Genomic DNA, 21,150 nt, shown 5'->3' on the forward strand with positions numbered 1-21,150 from the left:
TTTGGGGGATATTTATTACAGCAAAAAGTAAAAAATATTCATTTTTTTCAAAATTGTCGCTCTATTTTTGTTTATAGCGCAAAAAATAAAAAACGCAGAGGTGATCAAATACCACCAAAAGAAAGCTCTATTTGTGGGAAAAAAAGGACGCCAATTTTGTTTGGGAGCCACGTCGCACGACCGCGCAATTGTCTGTTAAAGCGACGCAGTCCCGAATCGCAAAAAGTACTCTGGTCTTTAGGCAGCAATATGTTCCGGGGGGTAAGTGGTTAATCACTGCTATTGTCTTGGAGTAATTCAAAATAGCCCCTATACCCCGGTCTACAATCAATGGAAGTATGTGTGTGTGTGTGAATGCGTGATGTGAACAGCTGCTAGGCTTGCATATGACAACGTTGTCAATTTTAACCCTTGGTTTGGTGGAGGTTTTTCTATGTGAATTGTTATTAGAGGAGACGTACAGCCAAAGCTTGTTTGGCTTTACTTCTCCTATGGATCACAGGAGTGCAGTCACGTCATGACCTCCTTTAGAAACGGCACAATAGCCGCTTCTAAAGTGCGCCTGTGCCGTCATTATTGTAAATATCTCCTAAACCCTGGAGGTTTAGGAGATATTTCGAGCACCTACAGGTAGGCCTTAATCTAGGTTTACCTGTAGGTTAAAGTGTTTGTACAGAGACAGATCGCCATTCTTTCAATATGGAAGACATTGATCCTGTGTTCCTACAAAGCAGTTACAGGGATCTATACCTTCCCTTAGTAAAAGCACCTCCCCCACAGTGAGAAAACACTTGTTCACACGAGGCAGACTCCGTCGCTATGGAGTCCGCCTGCTCCCGCCAGCTCAGTGGGAGATCAGTCCGCAGATCTCTGCTCAGCCGACGGATGACAAGCTCCTCTCTGCTCACTGAGCGGGGAGGGGCTTGTCGGGCACAGCTGTCTCCTATGGAGCGATCTGATGAAAACGGACAGCATGTCCGTTTTCATCAGATCTTACCCGATCCAATATGGACGGATGGAGACGTGTCCCCATACGTCTGTTTTTAGCGGATCGGGTCGGATGTCAGCGGACATGTCTCAGCTGACATCCGACGCTCTATAGGGATACATGGAGCGGCCGTTCTGGTCCGCCGTCAAAACTGACAGGCAGGCCTGAATGGTCCGTCTGTGTGAATGAGGCCTTAAGGTGAAAAAACATTTACCTTTACAACCCCTTTAAGTGGTTAAGAAGGGGGGGGAAAAAACCTTGAAGCCTGAGAGGTGGAAGTGACATCAGACGTCGCTCCGGTCCTCCAAGGGCATAGAGCTGAGTGAGGGCTATCTTGCCCTCACTCGGCTTCCTGCCCAGGCATCAGAAGAATTGGCTTTTGGGGGGGGGTGGACGACCGTAGGGTTGCCACCTCACCTCTTTAAAACCAAACACATGTTATTTACACAGGTTCTGGGGCTAATTTAATGCAGATAAGGCACCAAGTGAGTTTATTTACCACCTTAATCAGCCACAGAACCTGTGTATTTTATAATTGTTTTTTGGTTTGATGTGATGACGTGGCAACCCTAGGCAACTGGTAAGTGGCGGGAGGGGCACCTCTGCCTATAAAAGTGATCTTGAATGCACCAATGGGACCACTCTAATATAAAAGCTGGCCACCTCTTGTAAATAAATATACCGGGCTTTCGGCAGCTAGCCATAATCCCGGTATTTAACGTCAAATTAATGACATACATTTATAGTTAGGCAGTTAGCAACAGAACTAAAGGCATTTTATTTTTTTGCTATTTGTGCCCCATTGGGGAGATTTCCCTTCCCCAGTCCAAAACAGGAAATGAATCTCAGTGATAAGGGTAAACAGGACAAATTAAACAGGGACAAAGACGGCAACAGCAAAAAAAAAAGCCGACGGGGGTTCTAATCCCTCTCTCTACTCTATCAAAAATAAAGTTTTCCCCTTAAAGAGGACCTGCAGTCTGCTCACATAAAAATATTTATGCCATTCTGAAGCTTCCCTCCAACCATTTTCTATATCATTTTATGTATACTGTGATTCTGTACTTTCCAAATATGCTGCAGAAATCTCCCTCCACTAAGTCTGGCTGCATCCATTTTAACTGTGGGCAGCTGAAGTTGCTGCCTGCCCACTTCCTGGATTTACACAGACAACCAGAGGCACGTCTCCAGCTCTGCAGCTCTCATTGGCCCTCTTATAATTCATCCCCCTCCCTTCCTGGCAAACTCTCACAAGAGTGAGCGAGAGAGGAAACAGGATGTGGGCTGTAAAAGGTATTTACTGTCAGGAAAAAAGTTTTGCTATCCAAAGTTAAAACAAGAGCAGAAGATTTAATAGATGGACAGATTAAAAAAAAATTGCTGGAGGATTAATCTGAAAGTTTGGATTTCATTAAATAATGAAACTCTGGCAAGCAGCAAAATTCACACATGAAATACCAATTTGTGTGTGTAAATTAATATAGAATCATTTTCAATATAAAGTAAAATGAAAGTTTCAAATTTTAGGTATTCCACCTTGACTCAGAATCACCCTTGCCCGCACCAATCATGGCCGCCCTGCTATCAGTCAGCGATTACGTCATCACGAACACTTCCTAGTTCGCTTGTGAGGACCTACTGTAGCCTTCCGCCGCATGACCAAATGTAGTCCTTTCTCCTTATTGTAAACGAACAGAAATGCCATCTATGACGGTGAAATAATGTACCTTACGCAGTTTCTTTGGAGCTCATTTGCATGATATGAACAAAATAAAAACGGAGCACGAGGTTTAAAAGATCCGGTGCGCGCATTGATACCATGGTGGCCGCGAAGGTGCCGGCGTGAATAACGCGCCCAGTGCTGGCCGGAGAGACGGGACGGAAACCGGGGACTTTCTGGCGGAGAAAAGGTTAGGAAACGGAGAAAATTATGTTTTGCAAAGGTTGTTTGTGTGTTTCTGTCAGGCTTTGGGCCGAATATATCCCGCATGTTATGAACAAGATGGCGGCTGAAGGCAGGCAGTACAAGGGCAGCCCAGAGGAGAGGACCCCAGAGGGAGTAAGGGAACAGGCTTCCTGAGTGTGGGTTCTGTGTATACAGAGGGACAGTGAGGGCTGTGGAGGGGGGATGGCTCATGACCTTATTTGCCCGCTGAAGTCACATTAAAACTGAACGTTTGACCAGATTCTGGGTTCAAATCTCCCCATTCTCCTAACAAGCAGTACTTAGGCTGCAAGTAGTACAGACTGTGCTATCTTTTATATACTCACATAGACAGACAATGCAGCTCCATAGAAGTGTGATTGTGCTATATATATAAAATGTTCAGTACTGATGGGAAAATGTACACTGATGCACGACACACGCCATAAAAGGAAGGCCATGTGGGCATCTGCGGGCATTTTCTCTGCCTAGCATAAAGTGGCCGCCTCTGTCCCATGCCTGGGAAGTCACAGCCGGCTGTACAAGTGAATGGTAGTATGCGGATCTAGTCATGTAAACGCCAGTGCTGCTGTGCATCAGCGTTTCCCAACGCATGCGCGTACCCAGCACCTCCCAATATAGAGGTTTTTAGTTTGGGAAATACATTATATGCCCAGGTAAATGCTGACGCACAAAAGAACAGGCGGTCGCCAAACTATGGCTGTGTACAGCCATGAAATTGTATAGCAGGTTACACACAGGGCCAGTACTAGGCGGACTAGGCAGCCGCCTAGGGCGCAACTGTAGGTGCTGTTTACATGGCTCTGGTGTGGGAATTACAACAACCCGGTGTGTAGAGCCGGGTGTCTCAGTCTGCCATGACAGGCAAACACGAGGAGTTGCGGAGACGGCGCGGCTCTGTCACTGGGGCATAAGCAGCAGATTTTTTGGTGGAGCCGCTCTGCACTACGTGTGTGGGAGCGATCTGTACTCCTCTCCTACCAACAATACATGGAGCAGCCTGGAAGTGTCTTCCCAGGTCTGTGCCCATTATGAGGAGTTTCCACTATCCCTGTGCCAAGTTCCTGCGTCTGTACACCTGCTGTGCCCATTATGAGGAGTTCTCACCATCCCTGTGCCAAGTTCCTGCGTCTGTACACCTGCTGTGCCCATTATGAGGAGTTCTCACCATCCCTGTGCCAAGTTCCAGAGTCTGTACGCCCACTGTGCCCATTATGAGGGGTTCCCCCCCCATCCCTGTGCTGAGTTCCTGGGTCTGTACACCAGCTGTGCCCATTATAGTAGGTTCCCCCCATCCCTGTGCTGAGTTCCTGGGTCTGTACACCAGCTGTGCCCATTATGGTGGGTTCCCCCCATCCCTGTGCTGAGTTCCTGGGTCTGTACACCTGCTGTGCCCATTATAGTAGGTTCCCCCTATCCCTGTGCTGAGTTCCTGGGTCTTTACACCAGCTGTGCCCATTATGGTGGGTTTCCCCCATCCCTGTGCTGAGTTCCTGGGTCTGTACACCTGCTGTGCCCATTATGGTGGGTTCCCCCCCATCCCTGTGCTGAGTTCCTGGGTCTGTACACCTGCTGTGCCCATTATGGTGGGTTCCCCCCATCCCTGTGCTGAGTTCCTGGGTCTGTACACCTGCTGTGCCCATTATGGTGGGTTCCCCCCCATACCTGTGCTGAGTTCCTGGGTCTGTACACCTGCTGTGCCCATTATGGTGGGTTCCCCCCCATCCCTGTGCTGAGTTCCTGGGTCTGTACACCTGCTGTGCCCATTATGGTGGGTTCCCCCCATCCCTGTGCTGAGTTCCTGGGTCTGTACACCTGCTGTGCCCATTATGGTGGGTTCCCCCCCATACCTGTGCTGAGTTCCTGGGTCTGTACACCTGCTGTGCCCATTATGGTGGGTTCCCCCCCATACCTGTGCTGAGTTCCTGGGTCTGTACACCTGCTGTGCCCATTCTGGTGGGGTCCCCCCATCCTTGTGCTGTGTTCCTGGGTCTGTACACTGCATTGATAGGTGGCACTGATTATCAGTGCTTTGATTATCTGTGTACATATCCCCTGTACAGGGCCGGCGCTACCTTTTAGGCAAGGTAGGAACCGGCCTAAAGCGCACATCAGTCAGGGGTGCCACGCTGGTGCTGCCCACCACCGCCACTAAGCTCCTACATCTGCTGCATGCGTATCATGCACCAGACTGGTGACTGACTCCACCCCCAAAATGGTAGCAGTCATTAGGTGAGGGATACATGGACAGGATGAAGGGGGTGGAGCCAAGGGGTGGCAAAATTAGGTTTCACCTAGGGTGTCCTTGCACCAGGCCTGGTTACACATCCCAGGTATGGGAAAGTGCCAGAAAATCTTGTATGAGGCCAGATTGTCTCCGATGTGAAATACTGTGCCACTGCAACAGTCCAGACACAGAGAGTACAGGAAGTTATCAACTCACATCATTGCTGGCTGGGTGAACAGATATTTTTCTTTGCACATCAAACAGATTTAAACCGGAGCTGCACCCAAAAGGGGAAGATCCGCTTGTTGGCCTCCTTGCCCCCCACTACCACATTTGGCACCTTTTGGGGGGGAGGCTGACTTTGCTGCTGCATCCTCAACATGAAGTTCAGCCCCCTCCTCCCCCCACTGCTGGGCCATTCACAAAGCACAGAGCACTGGCAATAGTGCCTCATGAGCACTTGCTGTCATACCGCTCTCTGAAAAGTGACCCACTGCAAATCGCTTCTCAGAGGGTGGTAAGCACTGACCCATGTGTGAAAAAGCCCTTACTCAACTGCATATCTTTACTAGTTCCCTTTAGCCACTTAAAAGACCTCATATCTCATATTTACATTAAAATACAATAAAAAGATAAAAATAAAATGTTGTTTGAAAAAAATCCCCCCCAAAAATGTCTCTTTAGGAGCTATGGGTGTAAGTGACGTTTTGACGTAGCGTCCGCTGTGCAATGATATGGAGACGGGTGGGGGCCATCTTCCCCTCACTCATCTCCATACCACACATGGGAACGGACATGCCGGCGGTGAAGGACACCGGCGCAGAGACCACTTTTATCTGAAAGCATACCACCCATTGAAGAAGTGGATACCGGAGTTATGGCAGCTAGCTGCCACCATAACAATGATATCCCTCTTCATAGTAACGACGTATAACGACGGCGGGCAGTCCGTAAGGCAGAGAATAAACCCGCACTCTGTAGGCATCACATCATAATGTTTATTCAATGTAATCGGTTTCCGAAAAGGCCCCCACCTTAAAGGGGTTGTAAAGGTAAAAAATAAAATTCCTAAATAGCTTCCTTTACCTTAGTGCAGTCCTCCTTCACTTACCTCATCCTTCGATTTTGCTTTTAAATGTCATTATTTCTTCTGAGAAATCCTCACTTCCTGTTCTTCTGTCTCTAACTCCACACAGTAATGCCCTGGTGTGGAGAAAGCCGCTTGAGGGGGCGAGCAGGAGTGTCAGGATGGCCACGAACACACAGCTCCTTTTCTCTATCTGCAAAGAAGAGAGTGTCCTGCCCCCCCTGCTCCCCCCCCCCCCCCCCTCAAGAGGCTTTCTCCACACCAGGGAGAAAGCCTCGCATTACTGTGTTGAGTTACAGACAGAAGAACAGGAAGTGAGGATTTCTCAGAAGAAATAAGGACATTTAAAAGCAAAATGGAAGGATGAGGTAAGTGAAGGAGGACTGCACTATGGTAAAGGAAGCTATTTAGGGAATATTTTTTTTACCCTTACAACCCCTTTAAAGCGGGGGTTCACCCTGAAAATTTTTTTTATTGATCTACTATACAAACGAGCATACTAGCGTCAGCTACAGTATGCCTTTTTTTTTTTTTGAGCTGTACTTACGGTTTAATCCGTAACTTTCGTTTCAGACTCCGGCTGGGAAATGGGCATTCCTATGAAGAGGGTTACTTGATTGACGTCCAGCTATGGCGCATCCTGCCTTCCGAAAAAAGCCGAAATAGGATGCCGACATATACGGCGCCTGCGCAGTCAGCTTCTAGTCTGATGCGTAGGTTCTGTATAGCGCCGTGAAGAGCCGAGTCCTACTCCGGCTATTTTCGGAACGTGGGACGCGCCATAGCCGGCCGTCAAGTTGGTTTTACCCCAATTGCCCTTATTTGTAGAGGCCAGGCCAGGCGTTAAAACCATGGTTTAGCCGCCCATTTTTACCACCGCCCATATGAAGAAGCCGTTATGCCCCGTACACACGGCCGGGATTTCCAACGGGAAAACTGCCAAAAACGTCCAGCAAAAAAAAGAGAACTGGCTTTTTTATTTTACGGAGCATGTGTGTTTTTCTCCTTTTCTCTCACGCAATGTGCATTTTATTTGACTATTTGGACTAAAGTTTTTCTAGGTAATGTACAGTTTGAATGCACAATGTTTTGTGTTGGTACGATCTGACAACAATATGACCACTCCTCACTTTGGTATTCTCTTCCCTTGCCCTAGACATCACCCCCCCCCCCCCAATCTCAGGCTTACCAGTTCTGAAAAAGTCCCCAGGTATACGGACTACCACTGAATGATCTCAGAAATATAATTTCAGTTTGGTATTGGTCATGTCCTTTGACACAGTGGAGGAGGTGCGAAACGCGTTAACTTCTGGTTCCGCTAACCAGTGACTCAACTTCCACCCTCCGTGGATTGCACACCGTCCAGCGGTGGGCCCAGATTTCACACTGATGCCTGTTTCCATACAACTATCTTGTGAGTGGTGTTTTTGATCCCGCAAGTTCATAGAGTATTAGCGGTACTTCACTATTGGTTTCTCTTTGTGTGTTTTTTTTTTTTTCCTCTGGTTATCATCGATCCATGAGATCACCCCCTATAGAGAGGCTTCTGAGAATTGATCCCTCATATATCAGATCACACAGATCAGTTTTCCTGACCCCAGTCTGCGAAGTTGAGGGTCCATACTTTTTGGTGGGTGGGGTCCCAAGAGTGGAACGCGGCACACTGACACTTTATTTCTTTGAAACTTTATTTTTTAAAGCGGGAGTTCACCCGGAATTTTTTTTTTTTAACATTAGATTTAGGCTAATTATGCGAAGCAGAATCGGGTGTTTATTTTCAAATAAATTCAGTACTTACCGTTTTAGAGATCGATGTTCTCCGTGGCTTCCGGGTATGGTCTTCGGGAATGGGCGTTCCCATTTGATTGACAGCCTTCCGACGGTCGCATGCAGAGCGTCACCAGTTGCCGAAAGAAGCCGAACGTCGGTGCGACTCTATACGGCGCCTGCGCACTGATGTTCGGCTACTTTCGGGAACTAGTGACGCGCTGTATGCGACCGTCGGAAGGCTGCCAATCAAGTAGGAACGCCCAGTCCCGCAGCCCATACCCGGAAGCGGCGGGAGAACATCGATCTCTAAAACGGTAAGTACAGCATTGATTTTAAAATAAACACCCGATTCTGCTTCGCATACTTAGCCTCAATCTAATGTTAAAAAATGATTTTTTGGGTGAACCTCCACTTTAAGCACTCTTCAATCTAGACTGCAATTTAATATTTTTTTATGTGTTTTGATTTATTGTCACTGTTAATGTTTTTGGGCACGTTATATTATTGTGTTCTTATCCTGCAAGTACCGTCCATCTATTCTATACATTTCTGAGGTTTTAGCACCTTTGTGGTAGCTGCTGCAGATCTATTTCAGATCACTTTATTGTCGCATTTCCTAGCGAGAGTTTTATATTGTTTATTGACTTATTGATTGACTGACCGACATTCCAAAGGACTGGCCCACTAAGTCTGATGATGACATTGGTGTAATACAGTAATCAGAGGCATGAAAGGGCGACATATGCCTTTTAATGATGTAAAGCTCCTGATTGGTTATAATAACAGAGCACTGTGCTTGTACAGAATGGCCATGCTGTTCCTTATTAGGAATTATTGATAAAGGCACTTTTATTGCTTTCTAAAGGTTAGATTAAGGCTGAGTGAAGGTATGTAGAAGATGCACTGCAGTAAAAGCCTTTCTTCTTTTCTTGGGTTCCAAAAGCCCTCTACCCAGTGGCGGCTGGTGCTCAAAATTTTTGGGGGGGCCCATAGAAAAAAAAATTGCAGCCTCATTGTGCCCATCAAATGCAGCCACTGTGCCTTCAATTGTCACCACTGTGCCATGCCATCAAACGCAGCCACTGTGCCATTAATTGTCACCACTGTGCCATGCCATCAAACGCAGCCACTGTGCCATGCCATCAAACACAGCCACTGTGCCATTAAATGTCGCCGCTGTGCCCTTTAATTGTCCCCACTGTGCCCATTGATTCAGCCATCCACATCCCTCGATGTCTTCTACCGCCCTCGATGACTGACAGGCGTCTCAGCCAATCAGGTTACCGGTAGCCAGAACCGGCCAAGCTGATTGGCTGAGACGCCTGTCAGTCTTATCCAAGGAGTGCATCCCTAGTGCGTTCCTTGTATAAGCTTCCGGGACCCGAGGGCTGTACTCGGAAAAGCCTATCAGAGCCGTTGGCTCTGATAGGCACTTCCGTACAGCCAACCAGCTGCCGTTATTCAGATGGTCGGACATGAGCGCCGACCATCTGAATAGAACAGCGGCAGCGGCGATAATAACATAGATTCGTGCAATGCATGAATCTATGTTATTAGACTCAGTGGCGGTGAGAGCCAGAGGGGGCGGCGCTCCAGCGCCCTCTATGGATGAACCGCCACTGCCTCTAGCAAAAACTGTACTTGGAACCAAGAAAAACCAGCACGTGAGCCACACTTCCCTACTACATATACTTAAAGGGGTTGTAGAGTTTTTTTTTTTTTTGTTTGTTTTTTTAAATAACAAACCTGTCATACTTACCTCTTCTGTACAAGGGTTTTGCACAGAGTGGCCTCGATCCTCTTCTTCTGGGGTCCCTCTGCAGCGCTCCTGGCTCCTCCTCTTCTTGAGTGCACCCACGGAGCAGCGTTTTCAATGGGGGCACTCGTGCAGGTACTCTCCCGAGTCCTGCTGCTGCGTCCATTGACACAGCACAGACAGTAGGACTCGGTCCCGCGTCATTGGATTTAATTGATAGCAGCAGGAGTCAATGGCTCCTGCTGCTATCAATCTATCCAATGAGGACCCGAAACAGTGGCTGGAAAGATCAGGTTTAGGTAAGTAAAAGGCTCTGCGGGGCTGCTGCACTACAGAAGGTTTTTTTCCTTTAATGCATAGAATGCATTAAGATGAAAAACCTCAAAGGGTTTACAACCCCTTAAACCAGAACAGTTGTGCAAATAGCTTTTTGCCTATTGCCAAAGCTAGGATAACCGACATCTGCAGAATCCTGAATGGTGACAGTTGTTTTTGTTACAGCTGGGATTTCGATTTTAACACTTTAAGACCGACCAGGCCTTTTCGGCTGCTTTTTGTTTAAAAGTTTAAATTTTGTATTTTTTGCTAGAAAATGTCTTGTTGTAACCCCCAAATATTTTATATATATATATATATATATATATATATATATATATATATATATATATATATATATATATATATATATATATACATCTTATAAAATTGAGTACACCCCTCATATTTTTGAAACACATCTTTTCATGTGACAACACTTTGCTACAAAGTAGTGAGTGTACAGCTTGTATAACAGTGTAAATTTGCTGTCCCCTCAAAATAACTCAACACACAGCACTGCCTTTTAACCCTCTTGGGCATGGAGTTCACCAGAGCTTCACAGGTTGCCACTGGAGTCCTCTTCCACTCCTCCATGGCGACATCACAGAGCTGGTGGATGTTAGAGACCTTGAGCTCCTCCACCTTCAGGTTGAGGATGCCCCACAGATGTTCAATAGAGTTTTTCAAAATGTTCTGCCTTTTTTAAAATGATATAGCAACAAATAAAAACTCAGTGGGGGTTAAATATCACCCAAAAAAATGATATAAATGTTATCTGGGTACAATGTTCCTATAGCGCCCCTGCCCATTTAAATCAATGCGCAGCGCGGCGGTACCACCTGCAAAGTGCCCCGCTAGTGGCCAAAAAGTGCGGCAAAAAAAAAAATTAAAGTGCTGCTAAAAATAGCGGCGCTTTACCGCCAACGCACCCAGCGCCTCAGTGTGAAAGTTCCCTTAGGGTTGTGGAAATAGTAGGGACATGTGGATCCTGCTATGATATCATCTGTTCATAATGTCAAACAAAAGGCACCTTAACGTAGGGTGTTTATGAATATGGGGGAAAAAAAGACAAATCAAATAGGTAATAGAAAAAAATAAAATTACCTTTTTATTATCATAATGAAAAGCACAAATAAATCTATTCAACTTTATTATTGTAAATCATTTCTTTATTCAGTATAAACAATCCTGCATAGTATACAACTATAATACAAATTGTTTTTGTTGTCACATGAAAAGATACAATAAAATATTTACAAAAATGGAAAAAAAATAGGGTTTAGGTCTGGAGACACGCTTGGCCAGTCCATCAAATCTACCCTCAGCTTCTTTAGAAGGCAGTGGTCATCTTGGAGGTGTTTTTGGGGTCCTTTCATGTTGGAACACTGCCCTATGGCCCAGTCTCCGAAGGGAGGGGATCATGCTCTGCTTCAGTATGTCACAGTACATGTTGGCATTCAATGAACTGTAGCTCCCCAGTGCCGGCAGCACTCATGCAGCCCCAGACCATGACACTCCCACCACCATGCTTGTCTTTGTCTTTTTACTCCTCACCTGGTTGCCACCACACACGCTTGACACCATCTGAACCAAATAAGTTTATCTTGGTCTTATCAGACCACAGGACATGGTTCCGGTAATCCATGTCCTTAGTCTGCTTGTCTTCAGTAAACTGTTTACAGCCTTTCTTGTACATCATCTTTAGAAGAGGCTTCCTTCTGGGACGACAGCCATGCAGAGCAATTTGATGCAGTGTGCGGCGTACAGTCTGGACACTGACAGGCTGACCCCCTACCCCTTTATCCTCTGCAGCAATGCTGGCAGCACTCGTATATCTATTTCCCAAAGACACCCTCTGGATATGACGCTGAGCATGTGCACTCAGCTTCTTTGGTTGACCATGTCGAGGCCTGTTCTGAGTGGAACCTGTCCTGTTAAACAACTGTATGGTCTTGGCCATCGTGCTGCAGCTCAGTTTCAGGGTCTTGGCACTCTTCTTATAGCCTAGGCAACCTGGGGCCCTTCAGCTGTTTCAGAACTACAAGTCCCATCATGCCTCTGGGAGGTAATTGTAACTGCCAGCCTTGCAATGCCTCATGGTAAATGTAGTTCCACAACAGCTGGAGGGCCCAATGTTGCCTACCCCTGGCCTAAGTCATCTTTATGTAGAGCAACAATTTTTTTTTTCAGATCCTCATGCCCGCGTACACACGATCATTTTTCAGCTTGTAAAAAACGACGTTTTTTAAAAATGTCATATACAATGATCGTGTGTGGGCTTCACATAATTTTTAGGGTTCTGAAAAACAACAAAAAAAAAAATTCGAACATGCTGCATTTTTTAACGATGTTTTAAACGATGTTGTTTTTCGGGTTGTAAAAAATGACCGTGTGTGGGCTAAAACGACGTGAAAAACCCGCACATGCTCAGAAGCAAGTTATGAGACAGGAGCACTCGTTCTGGTAAAACTACCGTTCGTAATGGAGTAAGCACATTCATCACGCTGTAACAGACAGAAAAGCGTGAATCGTCTTTTACTAACACGGAATCAGCTAAAGCAGCTCAAAGGGAAGCGCCATCCGCATGGAACTTCCCCTTTATAGTGCCGTCCTACGTGTTGTACGTCACCGTGCTTTGATAGAGCATTTTTTTTTTAACGATCATGTGTGGGAAATGTTGTTTTAATTATGACATTAGTCGCTTTTTTTCTAGAGGCTGGAAAAACATAATTTTTTACAAGCCGAAAAATTATCGCATGTACGCGGCATAAGAGATCTTTGCCGTGTTGAACTTCCAGTGACCAGTATGAGAGAGTGAGCGCGATAACACCAACATTTAACACACCTACTCCCCATTCACACCTGAGACCTTGTAACACTAACAAGTGGCATGACACCGGGGAGGGAAAATGGCTAATTAGGCCTAATTTGGACATTTTCACTTAGGGGTATGTACTCACTTTTGTTGCAAGTGGTTTAGACATTAATGGCTGTGTTGAGTTATTTTGAGGGGACAACAAATTTACACTGTTATACAAGCTGTACACTCACTGCTTTACATTGTAGAAAAGTGTCATTTCTTTAGTGTTGTCACATTAAAAGATATAATAAAATATTTACAAAAATGTGAGGGGTGTACTCACTATTGTGAGATACTATATATGTATTTTGGTCGGCAAATGCCTTCAGTACTATGGGGAAAAATCAACAGTTTTTTGTTTTTTTGAGTTCCCAGTGGTGCATGGTTGGCAAATGGCAGGTTGTAGGTGACCACCAGACTTTTGAATGTCTCCATATGGGCAGTTCCCATATATCTATCCTGGCAGGTTCCTTTTAACTTGGGTAAATTCAGACAACTATACCAAAATTAAAAGCATATATTTTTATTTGCATACATCAGTTAAAATCCTATGGGTCATACTCAATCGTAAAAAACTTGTAACCGTACATATATAGACAGAAAACACTTCACTACCCAAATAATCAAAATCACACAGTAGTCCTTAAGTAATACAGCTTGTGTAGAATATTCGGGGTAGGAGGATTGGGATTATCACGGTGCCACAGAAAAAAAATCTAAATATTATAGAAAATTCATACAAAATGTTTATTAAATTACAAATAAGAGAATTATTAAAATTTCTATACAAAGGCAGTATAGATGGTTCACAAAGGTACTGATAAGGGAGCAAATATCTTGTATGCAGCGGTCAAGTCCTCCCGACTAGTTTCGCCAAACCATTGGCTTCATCAGGGGATTACGATGTGACCAAATCAATTTTTAACTCTAGAATGACAAAAAACAATATTAAGCATCATAATAATGCAATATTTACAATAACATGGCTTAGATAAATGGCTGGACAAAAAAGCCAAACAGCTGAGGCATATCCTGGATATCCACCCCCAAAGACCTACAGCGCATACAGTATGCTCTAAACCCCAAATTAGTTGCAATTCGGTTCAAACCTACCCCAGATTCCCGACGAGATCAGTCAGAGAAACGAAGAACCCCTTGAGGGCTGAAGTCGAGCAAATAAAGCCCAAAGCGTGGCTGTAGAGGGCAACAAGGGAGACCGAAATCAAATACAAATAAAGAGAGCCCCAAGGGGAGGAAAAAAAAAACCCAAAAGGAGATTAGTTTCTAACAAAGTATTTATCAGGGGGCCAGTGGCCTCAAAAATATACTTAGGGTGAAAAAATAAACAAAAAGGGACGCTGTGATGGTCGGATCCAATGTATCTAAATAGAATAATTAAAACTTATTAGAAAGAGGTTCCGAAGAAATCAACATCATGTTGAAATAACATATAGCATGGAGATAAAGACTTGCATATGTGTGATGTCAATAATGGGCTATATAAGCCCCTTCTATTTAAACAAATTCAGGGATGAGGTGCTGTATTTATTAGGACACTCGACCACTTTCTGCCAAATTTTCCAAATGTGTAGAATGTGTTGAGGCTTGGGTGAAGTGTCCTCTTGATGTCAATTTGTTTCACGGAAAATATTTGCTTCTTCAAGACTGAACGATACTTTATACAGATGTTTTAGATTTATCGAAAATGGTATGGTAGTCTGGTGCCAGCTCCACTATCTCCCAGGCAGACCCAGTGTCAGGTCACCTGTGGCCAGGTGACAAGTGCACCCCGTTGTGATCAGGGATGCACCACATGGTAGTGAACCCTATAGGGTCAGGCCTCTAATGAACACATGGAGATCAGGTAAGCTGCCAGACTTTATTGCATATTTATGACACCCAGGGGCAAGGAGGGCATCACCAACAAAGTGCAGCAGATGGCAAGAAATACAAATTCTAGAGGAACCAAATGCTCTTCAGGAAGGAAGTATCTAACTGTCATAAATCGCCCTCCCAGTTGTATATGGACCCCCATCTATGTATACCAAGTAATCCTGAGCCCATAATATCTGAGGGAAAATAGTGATCAATATACTCATATCTCCGGCATAAGTTCCTCAATTAAAAGTTGACCCAGAAAACAGCAATGGTAAACCAAGAAGTGGCAGAAGAAAACCTTCTTGGACCTTTCTGGGATGTCCCTGTCTCGTGGATGATTTACCACCAATAATTCCAGACTTTTTCAACAGACAAACTTTAGATCTTGATTCAATCAGTGCCTACAGATAAAGGTGATATTCTCGAAGAAGTGAAAATGTACATAGTGTATTTTCATGATCTAAATCAGTGGTTCTCAACCTGGGGGTCGGGACCCCCATGGGGGTCAAATGACGACTTGCCAGGGGTCACCAAATCCTGGGTTGTTCCCGAAGCCCGTACCACTCTCCCAGCCTTTTCGTGGCTGCCCAGCAAGGCTGTCCCTGGAGCCTGTGGAAGCCCACCTGGGCTGTCCCTGGAGCCTGTGGGAGCCCACTCAGCCACTTCACAGCCACCCATTCAGTTCACGACATGGGTGGGGGGCAGAGACTAGAGGTCAGCTGACTGGTGAGGAATGTGAAGTGGGAGGGGCTGGAGGAGACTCCATCTCCTGATTTCGGCATAGGTGTCACTGCTGCGAGACACCACAGAGATACAGTGAAGCCAGGGACACAGTGAGTAACAGCACTACCACTCATCCCAACTCCCCGCCAGCACTGCCACTCATCCCACCCCCCAACCAAGAAGTAAGAGAAGGAATAAAAATAGAGAATACATAGACGAGAAAGTAAAAAAGGGGGGGGGACAAAGAAAAAGGGGGAGAAATAATAAGAGATAGAGCTAGAATGATGGCTAGAGAGAGGGATGGGGAAAAAAATAAACAAGAAATTAGGATAGGGAGAGATAAAAGGGAAAGAAAGGAGAACAAAGAGAGAGGGGTACATCCTAAAATGTACCATAAGGGGTTTTAATACTGTACGAGTAGAAAGGACTCAGGGAGCACTAAATGTCCTTGGGTTAGGGGTGCAAATTATGTGTCTTGCCTTGGATGCTGACAACCCACGCTACGAAAATTATTTTACTGTTAGGGGTCCCCACAACCTGGGAAATTTTATTAAGGGGTCACAGCACTAGAACGTTGAGAACCACTGATCTAAATGAACAAAAATTCAGATTAGTCGTATGGGGGGAAAAAGCTAGTGTTCCCCTTCTAATAACACATTTAAATCCATGTAATTAGAATCCATGCTTCCATATTGGATGCCAATAATTAGAACCTCCTCGGGGACTAAGCATGTGTAACTTGTCTTATTTAAACCTCAGACATCAAGGGTCTGATGTTCTCTTTGCTATTGACATGTGTGTTTTCATCATGTAAAGATCAATAGGGCTCTCTAAGGCCCTCAGAAAGAAGTTTGTGGATCCCTTTTAGTCTGGCAGGTGATTTATAAAGAAATCAATCCTTCTAATGTATAAGTAAAATAATCTACAAATGGGTTGGATTCCAAACAAGGACTGGCTGGCCCAGCAAATTCAACCCAGGAGATGATCATTTGATGCTAAAAGAAGATCCCCAGGGTGTTCACATAATTCTTGTAAGAGTTGGGGTCAAAGTGCATGCATCTGCAATCAGAAAGAGATTGTGCCAGATCAACCTGCTTTAAAAAAGGTGTGCCCAGAAAAAGCCTTTGAAAAATTGAGCAAGATTATAGTATGCCATTGGACTCATAGGCAAAGACCAGGTCTCTGGAACAATGCACTGAAAACTGATCAAGATAGAGTTTTTTCTGGTCACAATATACGTTTGATGCAAAACATAGATGGTATTTCAGGAGAATTGCATACCAACTGTGATGCATGGTGGCGGAAATGTAATGATTTGGGGTTGCTTTGGGATCTTGGAAACTTGCAGTCAGCATTTTGTATCATATCAAAGTGCTTAATGGGAATGGGAGTCCATCTGTCTAAAGGGGTGAAGTTGAACTGGAAATAACCTTTCAACACCATAATGATCCTGAAGCACACTAGCAAATCCAACAAGGGATGGTTCGAAAAGAAGAAACTGCCCTAGTCAAAGCCCTGAATTGATTCCCATGGGGATTTTAAAATTGCTAGAACACTCGCAAATATCTTGCAACTTAAAGGATAAGTGCACACTAAAGCTAAAATCTCTACATATATAGACATCCATGATCTAACACTAACCTATCTAACCCTGTAAAGAAGAAATCAGTATACATAACTTTTTTGAAGCCGATCCCACACTATCAGCTGCGGCTTTGCTGTGGAGGCCGGTGCAGAGGACACAGCCAACAACGGAAGCCCCATAGTAACTCTATGGGTGATGTCACTCCCCAATAATTTCAAGGTCGTTGGCTGTGTCCTCTGCAGAGCTTCCGCTGCTGGAGACCGGACCCGATCTGCTTCAAAAAAGGTATGTATACCAATTTCTTCTTTACAGGGCAAGATAGGTTAGTGTTTGATCATAGATGTCTGTGTATATATATATATATTGCAAATTTAGCATTGGGGAGGACTAAAAGTTGCCCGAAATGTCTTTGAACTGATGGACAGTTATACAAAATGCCTACAGGAAGTAGTTACTGCAACAGGGGACAGTATCACCTTTAGTAAGGGTGTGTAAGAAAAGAAATGGCTGCACATCCAGGAATTCCAATTGCCTTTTATTGTTCAAAGTGATAACACCAAAGACACCAACACGAGGTAACGTATACGCGTTTCACACAAACGTCTTGTGCTTAATCATTACCAAGACTAAGTAATGATTAAGCACAAGATGTTTGTGTGAAACGCGTCTATGTGACCTCATGTAGGTGTCTTTGGTGTTATCACTTTGAACAATAAAAGGCAATCGGAATTCCTGGATGTGCAGCCATTTCTTTTCTTACAAGTTTCCCACGAAGTCGGGCCGGGGCTGGCACTCTACTAGATATTCCACCTCAGGTTATCATCATACACCTGGAGCAGCGGCTCTTTTTCTTTAGTAAGGATGTACTTACTATTTTCACACTCATTACGTCTATTTCCTAAAGACAACCTCTGGATATGATGCTGAGCACGTGCACTCAACCTCTTTGGTCGACCATGGCGAGGCCTGTTCTGAGTGGAATCTGTCCTGTTAAACCACTGTATGGTCTTGGCCACTGTGCTGCAGCTCAGTTTTTCAGGCTCTTGGTAATCTTCTTATAGCCTAGGCCATCTTTATGTAGAGCAGTAGTCTCAAAGTACTGGCCCGCGGGCCATTTGCGGCCTGCGTACCAGTTATAAATGGCCCGCAGGCAGGGTGGAAGTGAGGGGAGCAAAAAAATAAATAAATACATTTTTTTTTTTGAGCTGGCGCCATCTGGTGGTGAGCCGTTGGTATTACAAGTTATTACCAGCAGATGTGAGCTGGCGCCATCTGGTGGTGGCCGTTGGTATTACAAGTTAAGCATTACAAGTTAAACAGCAATTCTAATGTGATTTTACACTATTTTCACTGCCATATTCTTCCCTCTAATTAGAATCCCCAAACATTATATATATTTTTTATCCTAACACCCTAGAGAATAAAATAGCGATCGTTGCAATACTTTCTGTTACGCCGTATTTGCGCAGCGGTCTTACAAGCGCACTTTTTTGGGAAAAAATTACACTTTTTTTTTTATTAAAAAATAAGACAACAGTAAAGTTATCCCCATTTTTTTTTTAATATTATGAAAGATAATGTTACGCCGAGTAAATTCATACCCAACATGTCACGCTTCAAAATTGTGTCCGCTTGTGGAATGCCGACAAACTTTTTTACCCTTTAAAATCTTCATAGGCGACGTTTAAAAAAATCTACAGGTTGCATGTTTTAAGTTACAGAGGAGCTAGAATTATTGCTCTCACTATACCAATCGCGGCGATACCTCACATGTGTGGTTTGAACACCGTTTACATATGCGGGCGCTGCTCACGTATGTGTTCGCTTCTGCGCGCAAGCTCGTCGGGACGGGGTGCGTTTTCTGGCTCCTAACTTTTTTTAGCTGGCTCCTAGATTCCAAGCAAATTTGTCAAACCCTGACTTACACCAGTGCTGGTGGTAATAATGCGCTCGCTGACACCAGTGCTGGGGGTTAATAATGTGTTCGCTGACACCAGTACTGTTGTTTTTGAAGTTTGAAAGTTTGCATGCGGCCCCCCATGGCATATGAAAACTTGTCTTGTGGCCCTCAGGTAATTTGAGTTTGAGACCCCTGATGTAGAGCAACACCTCTTCTTTTTTTTTTTTTTTTTTTTTTTCTCTGATCCTCAGAGAGTTCTTTGCCATGAGGTGCCATGTTGAACTTCCAGTGACCAGTATGAGAGAGTGAGAGCGATAACAGCAAATTTAACACATCTGCTCTCCATTCACACCTGAGACCTTGTAACACTAACGAGTCAAATAACATCGGGGAGGGAAAATGGCTAATTGGGCCCAATTTGGACATTTTTACTTAGGGGTGTAAGCGGTTTAGACATTTAATGGCTGTGTGTTTATTTTGAGGGGAAAGCAAATTTACACTGTTATACAAGCTGTACACTCACTACTTTACATTGTAGAAAATTGGCATTTCTTCAGTGTTGTCACATGAAAATCCGGGGCACCGTGGATCCTGTCACCGACTCACCGATCGCACAGGTGAGTCGGTAGAAGGTAAATGTTTTTTCACCTTAATGCATCCTATGTAAGGTGAAAAAAATTCCGACAGCACCGCCCCCGAGCCCCCGTTTTAATTACCTCACCCCTCGAAAGTCCCGCGCGCGTCCCCGTCATCCTGTTCGGTTCCCAGCCTGGCCGTTGATTGGCTAGGTTGGACGGATTGATAGCAGCGCAGCCATTGGCTGGCGCTGCTGTCAATCACATCCAATGACGCGGCGCGCCGGGGGGGCGGGGCCGAGTGATACAGTCGGCGGCTATGGCCGTCGCTGTATCACGAGAGTGCGCTCGCAAGAGCTTTCCACCATGCGAGCTCACTCGCATGAAGGTGAAAGCTCTCGCGAGGTGGAGCTGAGACATCCGCTGAGGGACCCCAGAAGACCGGGTTCGGGGCCACTTTGTGCAAAACGAGCTGCACAGGGGAGGTAAGTATAACATGTTTGTTATTTTACCAAAAAAAAATCTGCCTTTAGTGTTCCTGTAAACCATTCTCCTTGGAATGAATGTTCTTGTGTTCAAAGTTAAAATTGGAATTGTTTTCAGATGGGCCCATAAAATCTTTGCGATCGTCTTCTGACAAATGAAAGATTCCCCCTTCAAAGGGATTACAATATTGTTCAGAAAGCAAATTTAATTTCCAGAGAAGTGATACAGCAATTACATGGCACCGAGTGACATCAAGTTAATCTGGGAAGAATAGATTGCAGAGAAAACATGTTTTGCAAATAAAACCTTTGATAAGCTTCCTGTGAATTTTCAGTATCATCTTTGCTGTGTTAGATTTGTAATTAGTAGCGTCTGTTAATAAGATATATTGCCAGCAAAGTTGTCTCTTAAAATAGAAGTAACCCCTCCTATTGATGATCATTTTTATAATGCTGTTGAGAAATGCAGATTTTTTTTTTCCCATTTTCTGTCTTGGCTGCTGTGCTGTAAGAGGCTTTTAAAAGTTTAAATGAGTAGACCCAAGAATAAAATGTGATATATTGTAGTTTACCAGTCCTAAGTAGAGACTGCATTAGTTTTCAGTTCTCAGACTGAAAGCATTTATAGTAATTGAGAAAATTACCTGAGAAAATTTCTAGCCTGGGTGACAACCAGGGGGTTACCGTATTTATCGGCATATAACGCGTGCCCGCGACCCACGGCTGGGCACTTAAAGGGGACGTACCTGTACGTGCCTGTGCCATTCTGCTGACCTATATGTGCAGGAGGAGGTCCTTAAGTGGTTAAGCGACATACACTCTCAGATAAATTAACCACTTGCCCACCAGGTAAATTCTGGCACTTCTCTCCTTCATGTGAAAATCACAATTTTTTTGCTAGAAAATTTATCAGAACCCCCAAACATTATATATTTTTTTTTAGCAGACATCCTAGGGAATAAAATGGCAGTCATTGCAATACTTTTTGTCACACCGTATTTGCGCAGCGGTCTTACAAGCGCATATTTTTTGGATAAAAATCACTTTTTTGAA

At 44.6% G+C, this 21,150-nt stretch overlaps 1 protein-coding gene across 1 annotated transcript in view; it reads left to right on the forward strand.

Annotated features, from left to right (window-relative positions):
- The first annotated feature begins 2,617 nt into the window (after positions 1-2,617).
- ZNF335 (zinc finger protein 335) overlaps positions 2,618-21,150 on the forward strand; it is a 133,188-nt gene continuing 114,655 nt past the window's right edge. The window contains exon 1 of the mRNA XM_040330212.1: positions 2,618-2,898. The gene's annotated coding sequence lies outside the window, so the exon portion shown is untranslated. The remainder of the gene's footprint in view (positions 2,899-21,150) is intronic.

Source organism: Rana temporaria, chromosome 12 (genome assembly GCF_905171775.1).
Source record: "Rana temporaria chromosome 12, aRanTem1.1, whole genome shotgun sequence".
NCBI classification, from domain to species: domain Eukaryota; kingdom Metazoa; phylum Chordata; class Amphibia; order Anura; family Ranidae; genus Rana; species Rana temporaria.